We start from the raw sequence: 24,867 nt of genomic DNA on the forward strand, positions 1-24,867 counted from the left end.
CAGATGGAAGACCGTGATCACCCACATCATATGACACAGCACATAATGATGATGATTACCCCATAAGTTTCTATAAATTGTTTCTGTAAATTAATCTTGTAAATTCTGTAAATTAGGTGATCTCTCAAACTCACAAACAACCTCATTAGGGCCCTGCACCTTACTGTCCACCTGCACTGCACCTTCTCTATAACTGTAACACTTTGTTCTGCACCATTATTGATTTTCCCTTTGTACTACCTCAATACACTGATCTAATGAAACTGACACTGAATTGAGGTAATAGTGTCCTGGTGAAGGGTCTCGACCCAAAAAGTTGACTGCTTATTCCTCTCCATGGATATTGCCTGACCTGCTGAGTTCCTCCAGCATTTTGTGTGCAATGCTTTTAATCTTTGTGTTTGTAATAAAAGGATCTGTGTGAAAAACAGGTCTCTCACTGTACCTTGGTACATGTGAGAATAATAAACCGATTTATCCTTGGCACGGATGGGTGGCAGGAGAAGAGGATTGGACACAATCTGAGAGAATGGACAAGCAAAAACTTGATGGGCCAAATCACTTCCTTCTATATTGTGAGGAGCTGTATCAAAATATAAACACCTGCATTTCTACACTGTTCCCAATTCCCTCCTCTAGAATTTATCTCCTTCAACCAGATTGTTTTACCAGATGCATCGTCTCCTTCCCTTTCAGCTTTTCAAAGGGACTGACCCTTTTGTGAATGACTCTTCCCCTCCTCCATCACTAACAATCATTCTCCACTAACTCCACCAAACTCTTCCATCTCCAACAACCTTTCACCATCTCCACCAACCAACCATCTACACCAACCATTCTCCACCATCTAAATCAAACTCCTCCATCTCCACAACCATTCTCCACTATTACACCAACCATTCTCTGCCCTCCACCAAACTCCTCCATCTTCAACAACCATTCACCATCTCCACCAACCAACCATCTACACCAACCATTCTCCACCATCCATCGAACTCCTCCATCTCTAACAACCAGTCACCATCTCCAAGCATATTCCTTCACCATATCCTCCTTTCAGCTTTTCAAAGGGACTGACCCCTTTTCTGAATGATTCATCCCCTCCTCCAACTCCACCAACCCTTTTCCTGTTGTGGCACATTCCCCTGAAACAGAGATGCAACAGCTGCCCTTTCACCACTTCCCATCCTGCCGTCCCGGAGCAGTGCTTTCAGAAGAAATGGTTCAGAAAACACATCAGATTACATGACAGTTTTGCAGTTCAATCCAAAGCAATGACCCTGAGCTTCCAGTCACCTGTCAGGTTAATTCTCCATCCCACTCTAACCACCCTATCTGTACACAATGAACCCCCAAGGTAAGCTTGAAGAACAGGACCATGTCCTCCAATCAGACACACTGCAGCCGACGGCACTCAATACTGAATTCACCAATTTCAGATAATTGGCTGTTCCTAATCTGATATTTAGTTTAGAAGTGCTGTCTGAGTCTCTCTTTTGTTTCTGGTTTCCAGCATGTACTGCCTCTCAGAGATATTTTGTTTTCCCGTCTCTGTAACTGCACTCAATCATCCTGCAATAGACTGTTGCGTCACCCGGGCAACCTTGGTCTCCACCCTGACACTCCTTTTGTTCTCTCCACTCCTCTCCTTCGTGGCTTGTTTTCTCACCGTTCCAGTTCTGAAGAAAGCCACTGCTGTTGTGTCATTGGCTTTGTTGATTTCTTCCCCAAAGATGGCACCTGACCTACTTTGCAATTCATCACCCGCTCAGGCAGTGCATTCCAGCTTGCAAACACTCTCCCGGTGAAAAATATTTCCTCACAAGCGAGTTAAGGGGATATGTTTCCTCATAGCCCTCTGACTCACTGACTGCTCACCTTAAATCTACACCCCCTGGTTTCAGTACAGGCAACTATCCACCCTATCCAAACCCCTCTTAATTTTGAAGAGGTCCCTTCTCAGCCTCCTCCATGCAATGGAAAACCAACCCAATTCATCCGTTTCTCTTTGCAACTGAAATATTCCATCCCAGGCAACAGCCTGGTGAATCCCCTCTGCCTCCTCTGCAGTATGTTGATGTGCTTACAGCTGTGGCCTACACATGTTATAAAGCTGTACTATGCCATCAATGTGCTTTATCCTATGGTCCAGCTAGTGAAGACCAGTATCCCATGTTCCTTCTGCACTAGCTATCTACCTGTAATGCTCACTAATACCAGCCTCCCCTCCGTGGACTCTGCTTACATTTCTTGCTGCCAATATAATCGGAATCCACCCACCCCAGACAACCTCCACCAGGCAGAAGATACAAAAGCCTGAAAGCACGGCCCATTAGGCTCCAGGACAGCTTCTACCCTGAATGTACCTACTTCCTGCCCTTTATGCCACTGACGTTTAGGGTAGCAATGAAGGTCCTCCATCTCTGTCTGTCCCTGCAGTTTCCGTAAATTTTTGTCTTGAGCAGTCAGGGTTGGACCCCCAAACCTGGAGAACTGGTGGACCACTCTTAGTCTGGCCTCTACCCTTTGACCTGTTTGGCATGAGCCAAAGCACAAGGCCCTGACTCTAGCCAATGTAGCTCTCCAGGTCATTGAGGCAAGTCTTCGAATCCTACAACAAGACCATGGTCCTTTTGGAGGTCCTGCTGTTCTAAGACAACTAAATAGACCTTTTGTATAAAAAGATAGGCTCTTAGCTTCACAATCGACATCTTCATTGCCTGCCTGCACCGCATTTTCTCTGTAACTGTAACACTTTATTCTGCATTCTGTTATTCTACAACACGGTGCAAAAGTCTCAGGCACATCCACTTAGCCAGGGTGCCTAAGACTTCTGCACAGTACTGTAGTAATTTTAGGTATTGCACTGTACTGCTGCCGCAAAACGAACATAAATTTCATGACCTGTGCGAGTGACGATAAACCCGATTCTGATACGGGTCTCTATTGTGGACTGAGAGTGGGAAGGGGGCAGGGAGAGAGGAATCATGGTTGGGAAAAGGGGAAGGGAGCGGTGAAGCACCACAGAGACATTTTGTAATGATCAATAAACCAACTGTTGTAATGATCAATAAACCAACTGATACCTGGCATCTCAGGGCTGGGTGTGTCACACCTCCTGCCAATGGCACACTTGGCATCTGCCCCACACGTCTCCTGCGGCGCTCACCCTCGGCCTGCCAGATTTACAAACTCGCTCTCCGCTCCATATAACAAACAGTACTGTGCAAAAGCCCTGGGCACCCTAGCTATCTATATATATACACTAGCCTGAGGCTTCTGCACAGTCCTGTACTTCAGTGCTCTGATCTGGCAAGACAAGACTGTCAGTGCCTGTGACAATAATAAACCAATTTTCCAGTTTGTTCCTCCAGATTCACGGTTTGAGTCCTGCACTTACTGGACCTCACAATATGCATCACTTTATGTTTATTGGGATTAATCCGTCCTTCCCGCTCCCCTCCCCTTTTCCCAAACATGATTCCCCTTCCCGCTCTCAGTCCACAATAGCGACCCATATCAGAATCAGGTTTATCCTCAGTCCCATTTACCAGCTGATTACCGTCATTCTGCAACACAAAACTGCTCTCCAAACTAACACCAACACAGATTTCTGTGTCTTCTACAAACTTATCTACGACACTCGTGTTCAAATCAGTCATTATGTAATAAACATGAAAGGTCGCAGATTCCGTCTCTGAGGTACTGGGGGAGAGAATTCGCGGGGAGCTCGGACCGGGGGGAGGAGTGTGCAGGGAGACAAATCGGGGAAAAGACAGAGAACAGGAGGTAGGGATTGTGGTGAGCAGGGAGTCCGGGTCGGGTGAGGGGAGAGGTCCGAAGCCTGGACCGGGAGAGGATGATGCGGTTGAGCAGGGAGTCAGGATCGAGTGGAGGAGAGAGGGACGGGAAATCCCGAACCGGGAGAGGATGGTGTGATTGCGCAGGGCGGAATATCGGGTGGAAGGGAGAGGGGCAGCGGGTCGGAGGGGAGGACGGTGTGGTGAGCAGGGTGGAAGGGGGATGGAGGGTCAGTGGGTCAGAGTGACCGGACCGGGAGAGGATGGTGTGATTGCGCGGGGCGTAGGGAGTCCATATCGGGTGGAAGGGAGAGGGGCAGCGGGTCGGAGGGGAGGACGGTGTGGTGAGCAGAGTGGAAGGGGGATGGAGGGTCAGTGGGTCAGAGTGACCGGACCGGGAGAGGATGGTGTGGTGAGCGGGTAGCAGGGAGTACGGATGGGAGACGGGTCAGTGGGACCGGGTGGAGGGGAGAGGGGCAGGAAGCCCGGACCGGGTGAAAGGGGGTCGGTGGGTCAGAGTGACCGGACCGGGGGGAGGGGAGACGGGCAGGAACCCCGGACCTCGGTTACGTGGGTCTGAGAGACCGGTCGGGAGGTGGGTAGGGAGCCTGGACCAGGGGCAGATGGTCAGAATGACCGGACCGGTGGAGGATCAATACGTTGTCCGGGGTGACACGTCTCCCCCTTTGTGGGAGAGCCGGGCTAGACGGGCCGAGGGGCCACGACACCTACCTGTCGCCACTTCGCTCCAGCTGACACGTCACTGCTTCACCCGGAACCACTTACGCCGCGTCGGGTCCGAGGCGGAAGTCCGGGTTAAGGTGGAGGCCCCGGCCCCGGCCCCGGCCTGTCCCTCACTCGGGGGTCGGGTGTCCCCTAGTCTCAGTGCCGGCCTCTGCTCCCGCCCCTCAATTCCTCTCCCCGTCCTCCACTCCGGCGGACATTCTCCACTCTGAGGGACCAGTGTTTATTTAAAAGCTAAGACAGCGAAACAATTTTTTAAAATCCCGCATCCCACGCCAAGATCATTCCTTCCTCCCGCCGCTTTGAAAGCAATTGCTTTACTCGAGCGAGTACAGTTCCCAGTCTGCTCAATCTCTCCTCCTATAGCAAACCTGGAGCCAGCCTAGCAAGTAAATCTTTGTCAGGTAAGGAGGATGAAGATCTCACCAAGGCGCTATATAAATACTGCAAAACGCCTGTATTCCTGTACGCAGACCCTCTCGTAATCGAGCCTTCCTAACAGTTTTCTACACCTGGGTTTCAGCTTTAAATGACTTGTGTTTTGGCGCATCAATATACTCTGCAGATTTTGTTCGTCAAAGTGAGCAACCTGTAATTTGTCCACATCGTATTCTGTTGGCCGTGTTCTCACACACCCGCTCTGCTTGACTGAATCACATCCTCCCTCTGCACAGCGGGGCAGGGGGTTCATGTCATGGTCTGAAATGAGATCCTGCAGGTACTGGAAATCCAGAGCAACACACACAAGATGCTGGATGAACTCAGCGGGTCAGGCAGCATCTATGGAGATGAATGGACGGTTGACCAGACCCTCTGAAATGAGATTGGCAGAGCTTGAGAGGCCACCGACACTGAAGGTCTGATTGTGGGACTGCTCCAGTCTGTCTCGCTGGGATCAGTTGCTGTCTGCTGTTTGTCTTCTCCCCTAACCTTCATATAGGAATAGAACATAGAAAATCTCGGCAGAAATGGGCTTTTCTTCATCATTAGTTCTGCCATGGCTGATTTCCCAAATTTAATACCCTGTTTTCTTTTTCAACATATAATAATAATAAGTACTTTATTGATTCCGAATGGGAAATTATTTCAATTCAGCAGCAACATTTAAAAACACACTTAGCAATAATAAATATAATAATATTAACTAATAATAAAGTACAGAATTACAATATGCACAATAATAATTTATGTGCAATAATGTACAAAATAGTAACAGAGGATTATATGATGATGTGTGTTCTTCTGTTGAACTACTGTATATGCTTATTGCAGTTGATAGGAAAGATTTTCTGTAACGATTCCTTGAGACAGCGGAGCTGAACGAGTCTGTTTGAAAGGGGGCTCTGCTGCTTATTCAGCTGGTCATGGAGAGGACGTGCCTGATTGTCTATAATGGATAACAGTTCGTTTAGTGACCTCCTCTCCACCACTAACCCAAAAGATGGCTTGCTTCTGGTTCTCAGAATTTTATCTGACCTTTTGAATATATTGACTAAGTTGATTTCAGCTGCCCTCCAGGGTGAAGACACGGTTTCCCCTGGTCCTTTCTCAGATGTATTTATTGCTTATTTAGAGATACAGTGCGGAACAGGCCTTTCCAGCCCAATGAACTGTACCGCCCAGCAGCCCACTAGATGCCGAAGGGAAACCTGGTGGAAGTTTATAAAATTATGAGAGCCACAGATAAAGGAGACTGAATCTTTTCCCTCGGGTAGAAATAGCTAATTCCAAACAACACGCATTTAAGGTGAAAGGGGGGGAAATTTAAAGGAGATGTTAGGCATTTTTTTTTATTATGCAGACTATTTGGTGCGTGGGACAGTCTATCAAACATCAGTTTGTTATCCACACTCGAGCCCGGGCTCTGCTACTTCAATCTGACGCGAAGGTTCAGTGCAGCCCCAAATCCTCTCAGGCAATGGCCACAGCGGCTGAACCTGCGTTCTTGAAAATCGATGGTACAATGAATGTAGAGAAAAACGTCCCCAGTTGTACTTATTAGGTGTTAGGAATAAAGCGGATATTAAGAAAGAAATGTGAATGGAAATTCTGTACTTACAATTTTGACCTCTTGGATGATTAATTTTTGGTTTGTGCTCATTTGATATTGTCCAAGAAGTGATCCAACCTTACTGTTGTCGATCACTTAAGTGTTCTGAGATTGGAAACAGGTCTGTATAAATGCAAAGCTTTCTATTTTCCTAGTGGAATCACTTCCTTAAATGACCTTTACAATAAGGAGACACCAAGAGCTGCGAGTAAAAATTTAATATGTACACAATTAAATAAATTATGATGTATGGAATTTTATTTCAGCCCCATTTTGATTATTGTGAACAGTTCCGGACCCAAAATCCCTTGGATTGGTCACACTCAAAGAATTGTGAGCTTTTGAGAAAATTGCATGGTAATTGAAGTGTGTTAGAATTGAATCTCATCAGCCATCTCTGTTGTATTGAAAATTCTATTTAGATCATACTTGCCTCATAGTTTCCTATTCTTTGGAAGGGCTGGCATGTTATCCTCTTGAATTGGGTCCAGGTATTCACACAGCACTAGTAGGGACAGAGCACTGCTGTACTTTGATGCCGTGATGTTGAATTAGTGGTAAGCATGTTTTCAAATAGGGTGACTTGGACTCACCTTGAAACCTCACCCATTCACCCCCACCACGTTCCTGTGCTCCTCGTGGGTGAAATACTAACAAAAGGGCAGGCGGATGGTAAACTGAGGTAGCAGGGTCTAGGGATCCGTTCAGATGGTCATTTCTGAGTAGGAAGTGTATCTCCAAATTCTAGTGAGCTCTTCATGAAGTCTTGGTTTGACACCACCGGGATGAAGGGTGGTATCGTATCATCAGCGCGGTGCCCATGTGGGACAGGGAGGTCCTGAGAATAGGTGGAGGCATTTCCCAGGTGGGCACGGAGCCACATCACGAAGATCCTGCCCATCACTAGCAGAAGAACACATAATCAGATACTTCAAACCCTATTCCAAAACGCTCCAGTTTTCAACTTCACCCCCCCTTCCCCTAACCTGAGACTCCTTTATCACAACTCCTGAGAGGATCAGTGTCTTCTTCAACATAGAACAGTCCCATGGTGTTGTGACAACCCTTCAACCTGCTCCTTGATCGATCTAATCCTTCCCTTCTATATAGACCACAACTCTCCATTTTTCTTTCATCCACATGCCTATCTAAGAGTCTCTTAGATGTCCCTAATGTCTCAGCCTCTACCACTACCACATTCCAGAAACTTAACACTCTTTGTGTAAAAAGCCTGTGACAAACCCTAAACTTTCCTCCACTCACCTTAAAGGATGTCCTTTGGTATTAGCCATTGCCAGCCTGGGAAAAAGGCACTGGCTGTCCACTCTATCTATGCCTCCTATAATCTTATACACCTCCATCTATGAAGTCACCTCTCATTCTCCTCACTCCAAAGAAAAAAAGCCCTAACTCGCTCAACCTTCCCTCATAGACATGTTCTCTAATCCAGGCAGTACCCTGGTAAATCTCCTTTGCATCCTCTCTAAAGCCTCCACATCTTTCCTATAATGAGGCGACCAGAACTGACTTGAGTGTGGTCTAACCAGGGTTTTACAGTGCTGAGACTTTTAGGTGGCATAGAATAGGGAGATCATCCAACTCCTCAGGCTGAATAGTGCCCTTAATTCCTGAGGACGTGAATACATGGAGGCAGATGTCAGGTTGCAGCTGTACAAAGCCCAGACAGAGAAGGGGCCAGTTGAGTACAACATGCCCTCGGACTTTCGTCATTGAGAGAGCTGCATAATCTGACCAGCTATTGCCTGGATTCTTACGGTTAAATCAGGAGCAGAAGTTACACAAGCCCAATGCAGGGTCTCAATCCGAAATGCTGCCAGTCTGTCTGCCTGCATAACAAGCGGCCTCACCCATAGAAGGTGCTGACGTCGAGAGGGTTAAGGGCTTCGAGTCCATAGGGGTGAACATCACTAATAGCCTGTAGATTCTGTAAGACACAGGAGCAGAATTAGACCATTCGAACATGGCTGATTTATTATCCTCTCAAGCCATTCTGCTATCTTTGACACCCTTACTAATCAAGTTCCTATCCACCTCCATTTTAAATATACCCAATGACTTAGCCTCAACAGCCATCTGTGGCAATGAATTCCACAGACTTATCGTCCTCTGGCTAAAGAAATTTCTCCTGGTCTCTACTCTGGAGGGACGCCCTTTTATTCTGAGGCTGTGTCCACTGGTCCTAGACTCATCCACTATTGGAAACATCCTTTCCACGTCCGCTCTATCTATCCCTTTCAGTATTTGATGGTTTCAATGAGATTCCCCCTAATTCTTCTGAGCTCCAATAAGTAAAGGCCTCGAACCATCAAATGCTCCTTGTATGTTAAGCCTTTCATTCCCAGGATCATTCTCATGAAACTCTTCTGGACCCTCTTCAATTCCAACACACCCTTTCCTAGAAAAGGGGCCCAAAACTGCTCGCAATATTACAATAGCAGTCTGACCAGTGCCTTATAAAGCCTCAGCTTTACATCATTGCTTTTATATTCTAATCCTCTCGGTGAATGCTAACATTCATTTGCTTTCCTTACTACTGACTCAACCTGCAAGTTAGCCTTTAAGGAATTCTCCGGAAGGACTCCCTTTGTACCTCTGATTTTTGAATTCACTCCCGATTTAGAAGTAGTCTGGTTTTATTCCTACTACCAAAGTGCATGGCCATATAATTCCCAACATGTTCCCTGCGCTGTGTTTTATCCTCCACTTTATTGCCCATTCTCCTGATTCGACCAAGTCGTCGTGCAGGCTCCCTGCTTCCTCAACATTACCTGCTCCTCTCCCCACCTTTGTGTCTACTGCAAACTTGGCCACAAAGCCACCAATTCTGTCATCCAAATCACGTGACAAGAGCACATTAATATTAGTTCTATAAAACTAAAAAGATACCAACTTACAACAAATTAAATAGGGACATAGGATTAGGTGATGTGCTGTAGCTGCATGATGTGGGAGCTGGTGGACCCTGTTGTGGTTCCTGGTGCCCACATCTGCAGCAAGTGTCGGCTGCTCGAGGAACTCGGGCTCAAAGTTGATGACCTGGAATCTGAGCTTTAAGCATTGTGATGCATTAGGCAGGAGGGGTATTATCAGGAGGCATTTGCACCCATTAGATTAACTAGATTAAATTCGGTCTGTGGCCAGGGACAGGCGGGTGTAACTGTGAGATAGACAGGTGGGGGGGGGGGGATCAGAAGCTCAACTGGTCATATCCAAAAACTGTGATTGTTAAAGCAGATCGTAGGCTGGGCATCCTGTGGCAACTGCTCATCCCTCACATCTCAAAGCTTTTCCAGCATCTACAAGTCAGGAGGGAGGTGCAAATTTGTGTACTTGTCTGAATGAGCACAGAGGTGTAAAGAGGGTTTCTTTTTGTTAACTAGCAGGAATGCTAATTTACTGATAACGAGAATGGTATTCCTTTGTAAACCAAATGGGGATTAATGTTCTTTCTTCTGAGTCTGTTTGGGCAGATCGGCGCGAGGGGGTCGAGAGAGAGGACGCAATGCTTTAAGCTGGGTGAGGATCGGACCCCAAAGGGGGGTCTGAGGCTGGGAGATTCTCCGAGGGGGGGGGGATGAAGCTAGATGTGCTTGGTTGACCACTCGGAGGGTCCTGAGCTGTTTGGAGAGTCGAGGAGTTCGGAGGGTCCTGAGCTGTTTGGAGAGTCGAGGAGTTCGGAGGGGATCGAATGGTGGCCAGAAGACTTCAGTAATTGAGCTCCAACGGTTGTGCACGAAGTGGTTTGGACTTTGATAAGTTTGGCGCCTTTTCTTTAATTTTCTCTTCATATATACTGTATCGTTATTAATCACTTAGTTATAGTAGCCTTTATAAATTGTACTCATTTAATCGCATATGGTGTACTGTCTGTTTTTGGGCGAGGCGGGGACATCACACAGCATCCACACCAGCTGATTACCCAGTTTGGCGGGGCCGAAGGCTGCTCCCCCTAGACGAGAACGAGCTGAGCGAGCCTGAGGCGACCCAGGGGGTTACATTGTGGGGGCTCGTCCAGGATTGATTTCTGTGGAAGCTGTGTGATCACCCTCTTTAAATTGTGTCTGCGGCGAAGAGCTGGTGTGCCTTTGTGGGTGTGCGATTGCTGGTTATCGCTGCGTGTGTGTTGGGTGGGGTGGCTGCTGTTGCTAGCCTGGAGGTCGTTGTTCGAGTTCCGACTAGTGCTGACGAAATGGTGGTGGGACCATGGGTTGTCCGTACTGTTTGGAGATTGAGGAGTGACAGGTTGGGATGTTTCAGCAGTGGTGAGCTCCGCCCGGTTGTTGGAATAACGTCCAGCCCTAAAGGGGCGGAGGCGTGGGCGGAGCGGACCTCTCAGTTGTTGGGTGAGTGGCAGTGCTTGGCTGAGGGAAAGCGACAGGGACGGGTTGAAAGTTTGAGTAGACGGGCTGGTGACTTTGTTAGAACTGTCAGGCGCAATTACCTCGAAGTGACCGCTGCCAGTTCTGGGAAGGTGTGGGAAAATGCGTGTGGTTTGACTGGAAGTCAAATGCCGCAGCTGGGGGGCTTATCATATCCGTGGCAGGAGATTGGTGGGAAGTTTTTAGGGTATCCCTTTTTGCCTAGGGGGGCAGATAAATTGCTCGTGGTGCCAAGGGGATCTGTCAAGGGGATCAGTTGTTCCGTTGATTCGAGAGGTGTCGGGAAACTGAGAGGAGGCCCAGTGGGGGAACGGCTTGGGGTCTCTGGGGGAGCACGTTCCCAGCAATGTACCAAGGAACTCCCGAAAGGAGCAGACCCTATTCCTGAAGGCTTAGAGGGGCCACGCGCACAGGTGTTGTTACGGATGGATGGAAGTCAAGTTAAAGCCATCCTCGGCACCGGGGCGCCGGTGAAGTTGCTGTACAGTTTGTTTTATAACCGTTATTGGAAGCATTTACCCTTGACAACATTGAGGACACTGGAGATTCGGGGTACCAGTGCTGGTGATTATCCAGACGACGGTTGTTGGTCAGTGAAAATGGAGTTCTTGGAGGCAAATGTGGAGGAGACTGAGGTTCAGGAATCGTTAATACTGATGTGTCCGGACCCTTTTGAGACGGGCAGCGTTTCTGTTCTGGAGAGAACCAATATCCTGCTGGTGCGCTTGGGGGCCTGCCCGGAGGAGGCGGGTGAGCGCTGTTTGGAGGCATTGTCGATGCACCCAGAGTTTCGAGCTGCTTGTGCGGACGTGTGTAGCAGCATTGGGCTGATACCGAATTCAAACAAGAGCCAGTGGTGGTACGGCCTGGGGGAAGTATCTGAGGGTGAGACCCTCTTAGTGGACGCGGCGAAATACCACGAGGGAGGGGAGTTGACTGCTGAAGACACCTCGGAGAGAGAGAGGTTGCAGCGACTGGCCCCTGAAGCCGTGGAAGACGTAGGCAGCGTGTGTGTGGATTATATTGCGCTGAAGAGGCGCTCTGTCAGTGACCAGAATATGGCCCTGAGGGCCAGAGAGGCGATGGCCTGTCTGAGTGGTGTGAAGTGGTTTAAGGTGCTGGATCTGAGGAGTGGATGTTGCCAGATCCCGATGAGTGGGGCCGACAAGGATAAGACGGCCGTTATAAATTCCCTAGGAGTCTTTGGGTCCGAAAAGCTGCCACAGGGCATATCTGGAGCCCTTGCAACCTTCCTGCGGGGCAGGTGGAAGACCATAGGGGATGTGGAGGCGTTTGGAGTTTTGGTGTATGTGGATGATCTCTTGGTATTTGGATTTGCCTCAGGAGAATATGAAGTGAGGTCGTTGCAGGAGCAGCTGAGAACTAACGAGTTAAAGTGTTTTCTGGACAAGTGCCAGGGCTGGCGAAGGTCGCAGCTCGTGAGTGACTGTCTCTACAGAATCAAGTTTGAAATGAAGACGGAGAGACTGGAGAAAGTGATCTGGAACCATTCGGAAGACTTACAAGTTGGAGAGAATGAAGAAAGTTGTCTGACTGAGGGTAATAGCAAACTGAGAACCCGGAGAGGGGAGTTTGGGGAGGTGAAGAAATTACAGACAAATCTCAGAAGAGAGAAGCGGAAGTTTGAAGGGAACCTGAAGATGACCATCGACAGTTCAAATGAAGTGCAAAACCTGAAAGTTGATCTGGAAGAAGTCATGAGGAAGAAAAAGCTGGAGAGAAGTGCAGTGAATACTGAACAGGAAGAGACCTTTGGCCCTTCTCCCATTGAGTCAGGTGTAGCGGGGATAGTTAGCTGTGTGCAGTGTGGGGCATGAGTGAGAGGTTGAGAGAGGAGTTGGTAGTGGGCCCAAGGTATCCCCAGTTGTGTCCGAGCCTGAAGGGTTTAGGTGAGGGGGTACGGAGGTCTCAGAAGGGTTAGGGAACTCCCAGATAGTTGGCCTAAGTAGCGCCTGAAAAACAGGGCGTGAGGTTTACTGTGTGGGGAGGAGATGTCACTGTTTGTGCTTGGGTTACGGTGTGTTGGCAGGAAAGGTGGCGAGTTATTTAGTAGTCATGAGGACATGACTTTTATTTGGTGGAGGGAGAGTGTAAAGAGGGTTTCTTCTTTTTGTTAACTAGCAGGAATGCTAATTTACTGATAACGAGAATGGTATTCCTTTGTAAACCAAATGGGGATTAATGTTCTTTCTTCTGAGTCTGTAAGCTTTTGTTGACGGGTTTTTGGGCAGATCGGTGCGAGGGGGTCGAGATAGAGGACGTAATACTGTAAGTTGGGCGAGGATCGGACCCCAAAGGGGGGTCCAAGGCCGGGAGATTCTCCGAGGGGGGGGAGATGAAGCTAGATGTGCTTGGTTGACCACTCGGAGGGTCCTGAGCTGTTTGGAGAGTTGAGGAGTTCGGAGGGGATCGAATGGTGGCCAGAAGACTTCAGTAATTGAGCTCCAATGGTTGTGGACGAAGTGGTTTGGACTTTGATAAGTTTGGCGCCTTTTCTTTAATTTTCTCTTCATATATACTGTATCGTTATTAATCACTTATTTATAGTAACCTTTATAAATTGTACTCATTTAATCGCATATGGTGTACTGTCTGTTTTTGGGCGAGGCGGGGACATCACACAGCATCCACACCAGCTGATTACTCAGTTTGGCGGGGCCGAAGGCTGCTCCCCCTAGACGAGCCTGAGGCGACCCAGGGGGTTACAGAGGCATTATCTCTCATGAAGTACAATAAACTTCAGAACAAAGCAATCCACTAAATGTTCACTTCCTTTACCATCGCTGCCAGTATCTGTGGCATTTGTCATCGCTAAGCTGTTAGTATGTCCAGCTACTCTTGACAGCACCTCCTAAACCCATGACTTCTACCACCAAAAATGGACAAGAGCAGTAGACAAGTGAGAACATGCTGCTTTGGAGCATTGGCCATTCAGAGATTGGAAGCCTAAGAAGACATAGCTCGCTCACGTTTGCTGATTGAGTAGAAAAGGCAGTTTGTTGCTTTGCGTAGCAGCATTGGCAAGAGCAAATTAAAGTAAGGCAGTGCAAGCAGAGTGGCCGTTGCTGGAGTGGTTAGATTTAGAGTGGGGTTTTAGCTCTTTGAGGATTCAGAGAAGAGAGGCTTGAGTCAATGAAGGCAAAAAACACTGTAGGTAGAGTTCTTTCTCCTCCATTTTTCCTTCTTTATATTTGCTCAGTAGAGAAGCCAAGCAGGATAGTGGAACGCTCCTCCTGTGGCATGTGAGAAGGCAGGGAGACCTGCAGTCTTCCCGACGACTACATCTGCGAGAAGTGCATCCAGCTGCAGCTTCCAACACTACATGTTAAGGAGTTGGAGCTGGAACTGGATGAACTCTGGAGGCTGAGGGGTGATAGTTAGGACATAGGGAGAGGTAGTTACACCCAAGGTGCAGGACAGAGGAGAGTGGGTGACAGGAAAGGGAAAGGGATTAAGGAGCCAACGCAGAGTGGCCATCCCCCCTCAAAAACAGGCATATCACTTTGAATACTGTAAGGGGTAATGACCTAATAGAGGAAATCACAGCAGTCATGTCTGGCACTGAGTCTGGCTCTGTGACCCAGAAGGGAAGGGGGGAGAAGATGTGAGCTGTGGTGATAGGGGATTAGTTAGGTAGGAGAACAGAAAGGAGGTTCTGTGGACAATAATGAGATTCCCTGGTGGTGCATTGGCTCCCAGGTGCCAGGGTACATGACATCTCGGATGGAGTCCTCAGTATTCTTAGGTGGGAGGTTGAGCAGCCAGAGGTCGTGGTCCATGTAGGTACCAATGGCATGGGTAGGAAGAGTGGCAACGTCCTGCAAAGTGAGTTCAAGGAATTAGGTGCTGAATTAAATGGCAGGACCTGCAAGATTATGATCTCAGGATTGCCACCCTTGCCATATGCTAGTGAGGCCAGAAATAGGAAAATCAAACAGTTTAACATGTTGGTAAGGAGTTGGTGTAGAAGGGGGTGTGGGCTTCAGAGTTTTGAATCATTGGGCTGTCAAGGTCCTGCATGGAAGGTTTGGTCAAGAAGGTTCAGTTGCTCGGTATTCAGGATGAGGTAGTAAATCAGATGAGATGTTGGCTTTATGGGAGAAGCCAGAGAGTGGTGGTAGATGGTTGCCTCTCTGACTGTAAGCCTGTCATTAGTGGAGTGATGCAGGGTTTGGTGCTGGGTCTGTTGATGTTTATCATCTACATCTATGATCTGGATGATAATGTGGTTAACCAGATCAGCATATTTGCAGATGACACCAAGGTTAAGGGTGTAGTGGACATCGAGAAAGCCTATCATGGCTTGCAGTGGGATCTGGACCTGTTGGAATTTAACGCAGAGAATTGTGAGGTGTTTCACTTTGGTAGTACCAACCAGGTTAGGTCTTACACAGTGAACAGTAGAGGACGAAGAGTGTGGTAGAACAAAGGGATCTGGGAGTACAGGTAATTAATTGAAATTGGTGTCACAGGTAGATAGGGTTGTAAAGAAAACTTCTGGCACATTGGCCTTCATGAATCAAAGTATTGAGAACAGGAGATAGGATATTATGTAAAAGTTGTATAAGACATTTGTGAGGCTTGATTTGGAGTCTTGTTGATCACCTACCTACAGGAAAGATGTAATTAAGGTTGAAAGAGTACAGAGAAAGCTTACGAGGATGTTATCAACATGTACAAACATGTGGAAACGAGCAGTCACTGTTTCGGCCGAGACCCTTCGTCAGGACTGTTTGTGCGTGTTGATTTGACCACAGCATCTGCATTGTGTTTTGCGTTTACAAGGATGTTGCCGGGTATGGGTGGTATGGAAAGATTGAGTAGGTTGCGTAGAAATGTAGAAGATTGAGAGGAGATTTGATATAGGTTATCAAAATTATAGGGAGTATAGATAGGGTATACGCAAGCAGGCTTTTCCCACTGAGGTTAGGTAGGACTACAACTAGAGGTCATGGGTGAAAGGTGAGAAGTTTAAGGGAAAACTTCTTCACTCCGAGGGTGAGAGTGTGGAAGGAGCTGCCAGCACTAGTGGTGCATACAAACCTTGATTTGAATATTTAAAAGAAATTTGGGTAGGTAGATGGATGGCGGGGTATGGAGGCAGAGCAGTTTAAATGATTCGGAATGGACTAGATGGGCCAAAAGACCTGTTTCTGTGCTGCAGATTTCTATGACTGCATGACTCTACCACTACCTCTGCAGGTGCTGTTCCAAGTCACACATTATCCTGACTTGGAAGTTCAGGTATACTGTCAGCCCTTCGTTATCGTTGGGTTTAAATCCTGGAACTTCCTCACCGGAATGAATCCAGTGGTCCAAGAAAGTGGCGAACCACCAAACTCCTTAAGGCAGCTGTGGATGAGCCATAACAGCTGGCCTTGCCGTTGCTGTCCAGGTCTCTAAACGAGGGGAAGTAAAGTGTGACACCCTGAGTAAAGCAGAAATGGGATTGTGTGGTGTTTCAAAATGACAAGGGCCACATGCCTCATTTTCCGAGCAGGAAGCAAGCAGTGAATTTTAAATCTGAGGTGCATAATTTTCTATTCAGTTGAGCTGTCATTGGGCTCAGTCAGGGTGTACACTAGGATCTGCTTAACAGGCTTGAGAGCCTGAATGGCCTGCTGATTCTCTGCTGCCTGTGGTTCTTCAAACAAGTGAACCTTCTTTGCAAGGGTTGGATTGCTCTTTTACTAAATGGGACTGAACTAGACCCTGTATAACCTTGTCTGATGGGGTGCTAGGCTCTGACTACATAAGCAACAAGACAGCCTACATAACATTGACGACCGTTGCTCAAATCCTCGCCTATATCTTTGTTACTCCATTGGCTGGACTCCTTCTACACTTCCTGAACTTGCATCATCCAAATCTGCATCATGTCACCTGCCAGCACTCTCCCACCATATGTCAAACATTTTGTGTTGTCCACCGTTTGCCTCCCTCCATTCAGATGTTACCCACTTTGTGATCCTCAGCACCCATCTCCCACCATGTCTGTTGCCCAGTGTTATCAGCTGGATTGAAATTCTCTCCCTGATCGAAACCCTCCGCATTTCTCCCTCATTCTCCATGTCCGCCTGTCTTTCTCTGCATTCCTCACGCATTCTCCACACTCCATCTCGGAAATCTCTGTTTTTCCAGTTTTGTATCCGGGATTTCTATTACTCCACCATTGGTATCCATGCTCCCAAAATCCCACTGAAGCTCTTCAGCCGCATCCCTGCACTTACCTCTCCTCTCAGCAAGGACACCAAATTATAGTAAATTCTTACTTGTAGATGTAGGCATGGTGAGATAGGAAGAGAGGGTTGTTGGCTGCATAGGCCACCAATGACATTGTACCACCACAGAAATAATGAACGATGCTTTTCATACTTATATTGAGAGGGTCTGGGGCTCACTGGGCAGTAGGTATCAGCAGTGAGCATGAGGCCATTCAGCCCTGAAGCCTCTGCACAGCCAGAGACCCTCCAGCCCGTCTCTTAGGACTGGGAAGAGGCCATTCATTCACAGAACAACACAAGAGTATAGCAAAGAAGGACGTTCTCTGGCCTATTGTTTCTGCGGACTTCGTTTAACCCCGTTCTCAGTTCATCATCCACAACCATGTTTGCCCCTACAGCTCAGCGTCCGGGTGTTTTAAGAAGGTTCTCACCCACCATTTCCCACCTGGTCTTTCTGGCGACTGTACACACCTGCTCTCACTTAACATGAATCATCCCTCTCTCCAGTCAGCCACAGAAGTCCTGCCGAAGGGTTTCGGCCCGAAACACTGACTGTACTCTTTTCCATAGATGCTGCTTGGCCTGCTGAGTCCCTCCAGCATTTTGTGTGTGTGGCTCGGCTTTCCAGCATCTGCAGATTCTCTCTTGCTTGAGATTGGATCACTTTTTCTTTGGGCCTTGGGCATCTAAGGCTGCCATGAGACCACCTACCGTCCGGTGCAATGCGGAAGGAGCCCAAGGAGCCGCTGTTCCACGGGTGCGAGTCGTAGCTTTGCAGACGGGAGCTCGACTGTGCATCCTGCAGGCCATCCAGATCAGTGTTCATGGCTGGGGTGTGGTGCATGCAGCTTTTGGGTCCCAGCATGCGAACAAGCCCAAAGTCCTTCGCATGGGGACCTTTATCTAAACAGAAAATCTGTCAGGTGAGGGAGTGATGCACTATCAATAACTCTCCGAGACGTAAGGCGAGATATCGGCTTTTATTGACTGGAAGAAAGAACAAGGATTAGTTGACCACCATACTACATCCTGGAGACTGAGACCAGGGCTCAGGCCTCAATCGCCTTTATACCGGTGTCTGTGGGAGGAGCCACGGTCAGTGGGAGGGGCGTGTCCAGACAGGTATATGTAGCTCACCACAGGGAGAGAGACAGTAAGAGGGTGAGCCAAGGATTAACAAGTTGGGGCAGGACACTAACAGACCTGCAGGGAGTGGAATGATTCTGAGAAAGTTGGATTGGGAGTATATCTGGGCTCGGCTAGGGAAGCCGAAGGTGGGGTGGGTAGTGGGTGGACAATAATTTCCACTGGTAGGAAGCAGGAGATTGGGAGGTTGCGGGTGGATTTTAAAGTCTTCCAGGAGGGAGTAGGGATGAGATATAAGCAGGAACAAGGGAGCGAGAGTATGGGCACCACAGGATGTGGGTAACAAATACATTTGTTATCAAAGTGTAAAGGGGGTTTCTTCTTTTTTCTTTGTTACTGTGTATGTAATCAAAAGGGCTTCTTTGTTTGTTAAATAGCAGGAATGCTCCTTTGTTGCGAGAGAGTGCTGGAAGCTTGTTTGGGTTAAAATTTACTGATAACGAGAATTGTATTCCTTTGTAAACCAAATGGGGATTAATGTTCTTTCTTCTGAGTCTGTAAGCTTTTGTTGACGGGCTTTTGGGGAGATCGGCGCGAGGGGGTTGAGAGAGAGGACGAAATGCTGTAAGCTGGGCGAGGAACGGACCCCAAGCGGGGGTCCGAGGCCAGGAGGTACTCTGAGGAGGGGGGATGAAGCTAGATGTGCTTGGTTGACCACTCAGAGGGTCCTGAGCTGCAAGTCGAGGAGTTCGGAGGGGATCGAATGGTGGCCAGAAGACTTCAGTAATTGAGCTCCAACGGTTGTGCACGAAGTGGTTTGGACTTTGATAAGTTTGGCGCCTTTTCTTTATTTTTTCTCTTCATATATACTGTATCGTTATTAATCACTTAGTTATAGTAACCTTTATAAATTGTACTCATTTAATCGCTTATGGTGTACTGTCTGTTTTTGGGTGAGGCAGGGACATCACACAGCATCCACACCAGCTGATTACCCAGTTTGGCGGGGCCAAAAGCTGCTCCCCCTAGACGAGAACGAGCTGAGTGAGCCTGAGGTGACTCAGGGGGTTACAAAAGTATGTATACATTATACAGCCTTGATATTCATCTCCGGACAGGCACTGTTGGAAGGTTGTGATAGTGTTGGAGATGGTACAGAGGAAATTTACCAGGATGTTACCTGGGACAGAGTGTTTTAGGGAGAGGCCAGAGAGGTTAAATTTGTTCACCCTAAAGAGAAGGTTATTAAAGGGAGACGTGAGATTTATTTGCTCCATGTCCATCAAAAGATACAGTGAAATGCATCTGTGAATCAAATCAAATCAGCGAGGATTGTGCTGGGCAGCCTGCAAGTATCGCGAGGTGCTGGTGCCAACATAAGATGCCCAAAATCACTAACCTTAACCATGTGACTTCAGAATGGGAGGGAAGGACGCTCAAGCTGCTTACAGATAATGGTAGGAATCAAGCCCAATTTTACAGCGTTACGCTAACCAAAATCTATAAAATTATGGTGGGTATAGATAAGCTACATCCAGTGCTTAGCCTCTGCAACAGCAAGCCTCATGTTGGCAACACACTGAAACTGGACTCCTTTTGGACTCAGGCCGAACTACAGAGGGTGGGGAGGAGGTCCAGCCCCTGCGCACGTAGCACGCAGGCCCACCAGTGTGTGGACACGCCCTGGTGCTCGTGATCCAGATCCCCAGCTATGGGTAAATAGCCCCACTGTCCGGTGGGCAGCCTCAGGAGAAGCGAAGGCTACGGGAGCAAACCCAGACAGCAAATCCGGAGTGGATCCCCTTAGGCAGCTGGACCTCATTGAACATCCTTCCAGCGGCTCCTGCAGCCAAGCTGGTGCCAAACACATTGCTTCATAAGCTTTCCTTTGGACTACACAACTGGGCATCTCAGTCCCTCCGTACCTTCCACCAGGCTTGCGTTGATGATCATCATCACCCATTGTCATTCGAGACAGACGGATACCAACCAACCAATAGATAGGGTAGACAACCCATATGGGAGGTAACTAAGACAAGAGGATGTAGATTTAGGGTAGAACGTAAGAGATTTAGAGGGGACCTGAGGGGCCTCTTTTTATCCACAAACCAGAGAGTACCTGGAACGCACTGCCTGAGGAAGTGGGGGAAACAGTCACTGACAGCAGAGGAGTGATGTAGATGGGCATCTGAATGGTCCGAGCACTGGGCTCTGGGCCAAGTGCAGGAAGGTGGGATTGATATGGATGGGTGCCCATTGACTGGTGTGGCTTGTGGAGTCTGAATGACCCGTTTCCCTGCAGTCTGAGTTATGTTGGAATATGAATGAAAGAAAAGCAGGGACTACGGTGAGGGAGCAGGAGGATAACAGGCATGGGGACAGAGTGTGGAAGGGGGAGTGGGGAAAAGTGGCACAAGTAAGAAGTGGGAGATGGAGGAGAAAGAGAACATTGACCATCAGTAGGTCTTCATTAATGACTGTACTTGTTTAGGAGTTTGATGAGATTTGGTATTACAACAAAAGCACTCAAAAACTTCTATAGATATACCGTGGAGAGCATTCTGACAGGCTGCACCACTGTCTGATTTGGGGGGGGGGGGGGGGGGTGGCGCTACTGCACAGGACTGAAAGAAGCTGCGGAGGGTAATAAATTTAGTCGGCTCCATCTTGGGTACTAGTCTACAAAGTACCCAGGACATCTTCAAGGAGCGATGTCTCAGAAAGGCAGCGTCCTCAGCAAACAGGGTGTGGTGAACTATGTGCCTCTCTGGACACGCCCCCTGCTGACTGCTCCTGTGGCTCCTCCCACAGGCCCCTGTATAAAGGCGATCTGAGGCCTGACGCTCGGCCTCAGTCTCCAGGATGTAGTATGGTGGTCACTCACTCCTGGTTCCTTCTTCCAGTCAATAAAAGCCGATATCTCGCCTTACGTCTCAGTGTGAGTTATTGATGGTGCATCAATTTTATTGACTGGAAGTTTTAAAACATGGAACCCGTTTTGCGTCCAGAACGGTTGGATTTGGACTCTCAAGACCACGACGCAGCTCTCGCTTTTGAACACTGGCTTGCATGCTTCCAATCATACTTGGCGGAGCTTCGTGCGACTGAACCCGCCGTTATGCACAGAATTCTACTCTCAAGGGTCACCCCCAAAGTTTACTCCATTATCCGGGACCTGCCGACCTACGATGGGGCACTGGACGCCCTCAAAAGACAGTACCTGCGGCCGGTGAACACCGTCTACGCAAGACATCGTTTAGCTACCCGGCAACAGCGGCCTGGCGAATCGTGCGCTGAGTTTCTCCGAGCACTACAGACACTCGTCCGAGCTTGTGACTGCAAGACGCTCACGGCAGACCAGCATGCGGAGCTGCTGGTGCGAGACGCCTTTGTGACGGGACTGAGGTCAGTGTACATGCGCCAGCGGCTGCTGGAAAATGCCGACCTTACCTTACGCTCGGCGATCGAGACAGCCGACGCTCTGGAAGCTGCTTTGCATAACGCCGACGCTGTCCAGTCGCGTGATTCCCCGCCGGTTCCGTGGACCCCACCACCGGCTCCCGGGAGCAAATTCGCCAACGCCGCTGCCAGTCGCGATTCCACGAGCTCCCCGACCCTGACCACGGCGGTGGCCCGTCAGAAGCCCGTGTGTTATTTCTGTGGCCATAAAAACCATCCTCGACAACACTGTCCAGCGCGAAAAGCGACCTGCTCCAGCTGCGGAAAGCGGGGCCACTTCACCAAGGTCGGTAAGTCTCAACCTCGAGCGGAGTGCAGCGCTCCGGGTGAAACGTGGGGGCCGCCATCTTGCATGCCCGGATGTGGGCGGCCATCTTTGTCGGCGGCAGCACGCCCCGCCCCCGACCCTCCGATGCTGACCGGGTACCCCGGATGTGAGCGGCCATCTTTGTCGGCGTCAGCATGCCCCGCCCCCGACCCTCCGATGCTGACCGGGTCTCTGGCCACTGTGACCCTCGACCAAAGCGCCCCACACCAGCTTGCAAGGTCCATGATGGACATCCGGGTGGAGGGGCACAGGACTAGATGGCTGTTTGACACGGGCAGCACTGGGAGTTTTATTCACCCGGACACAGTGCAACGCTGCGGACTCGCAACGCGGCCGGCAGTTGGAGGTTCCATTTGGCTTCTGGGTCGCAGTCCTCAGACATCCGGGCGGGTTGTGTAGCGACTTTGGTGGTGCAAGGCACAGAATATTGGAACTTTGAGCTCCTGGTCATGCCTAATCTGTGCGCACCTGTGCTATTGGGGCTGGACTTCCAGAGCCACCTCGAAAGTGTGACTATGGTATACGACGGGCCCCTCCCACCACTCACTGTCCGGAATCCTCAGTTTTGTGGGACTTCTTCACATACCCCGCTACTGACCACACACACACACGGGCACACACGTCCCATCCAGAACCAGGCCGACAGCTGCGCTACCGACACCACTTGCAGTCTCTCCACTCTCAAGGTCCCTCCCCCACCGATGTTCGCCAATCTGACCCCCGACTGTAAACCTGTGGCAACCAAAAGCAGGAGGTACAGTGCGGGGGACAGGGCCTTCATTCAGTCGGAGGTGGAGCAGCTGCTCAGGGAGGGGATCATTGAGCCAAGCTCAAGCCCTTGGAGGGCCCAGGTGGTTGTTGTTCGGACTGGGCAGAAAAATAGGATGGTGGTGGACTATAGTCAAACCATCAATAGGTTTACGCAGCTTGACGCATACCCCCTACCCCACATCGCGGATATGGTCAACCAGATTGCTCAGTACAAGGTGTACTCGACAATAGATCTGAAATCCGCTTAACACCCGCTCCCCATCTGCCCAGAGGACCGCCCCTACACCGCCTTCGAGGCAGGGGGGGCAGGCTCTATCACTACCTGCACGTCCCCTTTGGTGTCACAAATGGTGTTCCTGTCTTCCAGAGGGAAATGGACCGGATGGTGGACCAGTACCAACTGCAGGCCACATTTCCCTATCTGGATAACATCACCATCTGTGGTCACGACAGGCCAGATCACGACGCCAACCTCCAACGATTTCTCCAAGCGGCCGCAGCTCTGAACCTTACTTATAACAGGGACAAGTGTGTGTTTGGAACCGCCCGCCTTGCTATACTTGGGTATGTCGTGGAAAACGGGGTTATTGGCCCTGATCCCGAACGTATGCGCCCCCTGTTAGAACTCCCTCTTCCCACCACTCTCAAGGCCCTCAGACAGTGCCTGGGTTTTTTTTCCTATTACGCCCAATGGGTCCCCCATTACGCAGACAAGGCTCGCCCCCTGGTCAAGTCTACCTCGTTTCCCCTCTCTGCTGAGGCCCGCGTGGCCTTCAACTGCATTAAAGCGGACATTGCCAAAGCTACGATGCATGCAGTGGACGAGACCGCTCCCTTCCAAGTGGAGTGTGAAGCCTCCGATTTCGCTCTGGCTGCTACCCTCAATCAGGAAGGCAGACCAGTAGCATTCTTTTCTCGCACCCTCCAAGGCTCCGAAATTCGGCACTCCGCGGTGGAGAAAGAAGCCCAGGCCATAGTGGAGGCTGTTAGGCACTGGCGGCACTATCTTGCTGGCAAAAGGTTCACCGTGCTGACCGACCAGCGCTCGGTTGCGTTCCTATTCAGCAACCAACAGCGGGGCAAAATCAAAAATGATAAGATTTTGCGGTGGAGGATAGAACTCTCCACCTACACCTATATCCTGTACCAGCCTGGCAGACTCAATGTGCCCCCTGATGCCCTATCCCGGGGAACATGTGCTAGCACACAGCTCGACCAGCTGTACACCCTTCATGCACAACTTTGCCATTCGGGGGACACCCGATTTTACCATTTTGTGAAAGCTCGGAACCTGCCATACTCCCTGGAGGACATCAGGACGATGACCAGGGACTGCCAAATTTGCGCTGAGTGCAAACCGCACTTCTACCGTCCTGAAACGGCACAACTTGTCAAGGCCACCCGCCCTTTTGAACGACTGAGTGTTGACTTTAAGGGCCCCCTTCCCTCCACTGACCGCAGTGTCTATTTTCTCAGTGTTATCGACGAGTACTCACGGTTCCCCTTTGCCATCCCCTGCCCCAACACCACTGCCACGTCCGTCATAAAAGCCCTGCGCCAGCTCTTCACTCTGTTCGGGTATCCCTGCTATATCCACAGTGATAGAGGGTCCTCCTTTATGAGTGAGGAGCTGCGCCAGTACTTGCTAGCTAGGGGCATTGCTACCAGTCGGACCACGAGTTATAATCCCCGGGGTAATGGCCAGGTGGAGCGGGAGAATGCCACAGTGTGGAAGGCCACACTTTTAGCCCTTAAGTCAAAAGGGTTGCCGGTCTCTCGATGGCAGGAGGTCCTCCCTGAGGCACTGCACTCTATCCGCTCTCTGTTATGTACGTCCACCAATGCCACCCCTCACGAACGCCTATTCTCTTTTCCCAGGAAGTCTGTCACTGGGACCACCCTACCAGTTTGGCTGACGTCCCCGGGGCCAGTGCTGCTCCGGAAACATGTGAGGAGCAATAAATACTCCCCGCTGGTAGAGAGG

At 49.4% G+C, this 24,867-nt stretch overlaps 1 protein-coding gene across 1 annotated transcript in view; it reads right to left on the reverse strand.

Annotated features, from left to right (window-relative positions):
- Positions 1 to 6,808, reverse strand: part of sgsm3 (small G protein signaling modulator 3) — a 113,634-nt gene extending 106,826 nt beyond the window's left edge. The window contains exon 1 of the mRNA XM_059953876.1: positions 4,533 to 6,808. The gene's annotated coding sequence lies outside the window, so the exon portion shown is untranslated. The remainder of the gene's footprint in view (positions 1 to 4,532) is intronic.
- Between the last annotated feature and the right edge of the window lie 18,059 nt (positions 6,809 to 24,867).

The sequence above is a fragment of the Hypanus sabinus genome, chromosome 29 (assembly GCF_030144855.1).
Source record: "Hypanus sabinus isolate sHypSab1 chromosome 29, sHypSab1.hap1, whole genome shotgun sequence".
Lineage (NCBI taxonomy): Eukaryota > Metazoa > Chordata > Chondrichthyes > Myliobatiformes > Dasyatidae > Hypanus > Hypanus sabinus.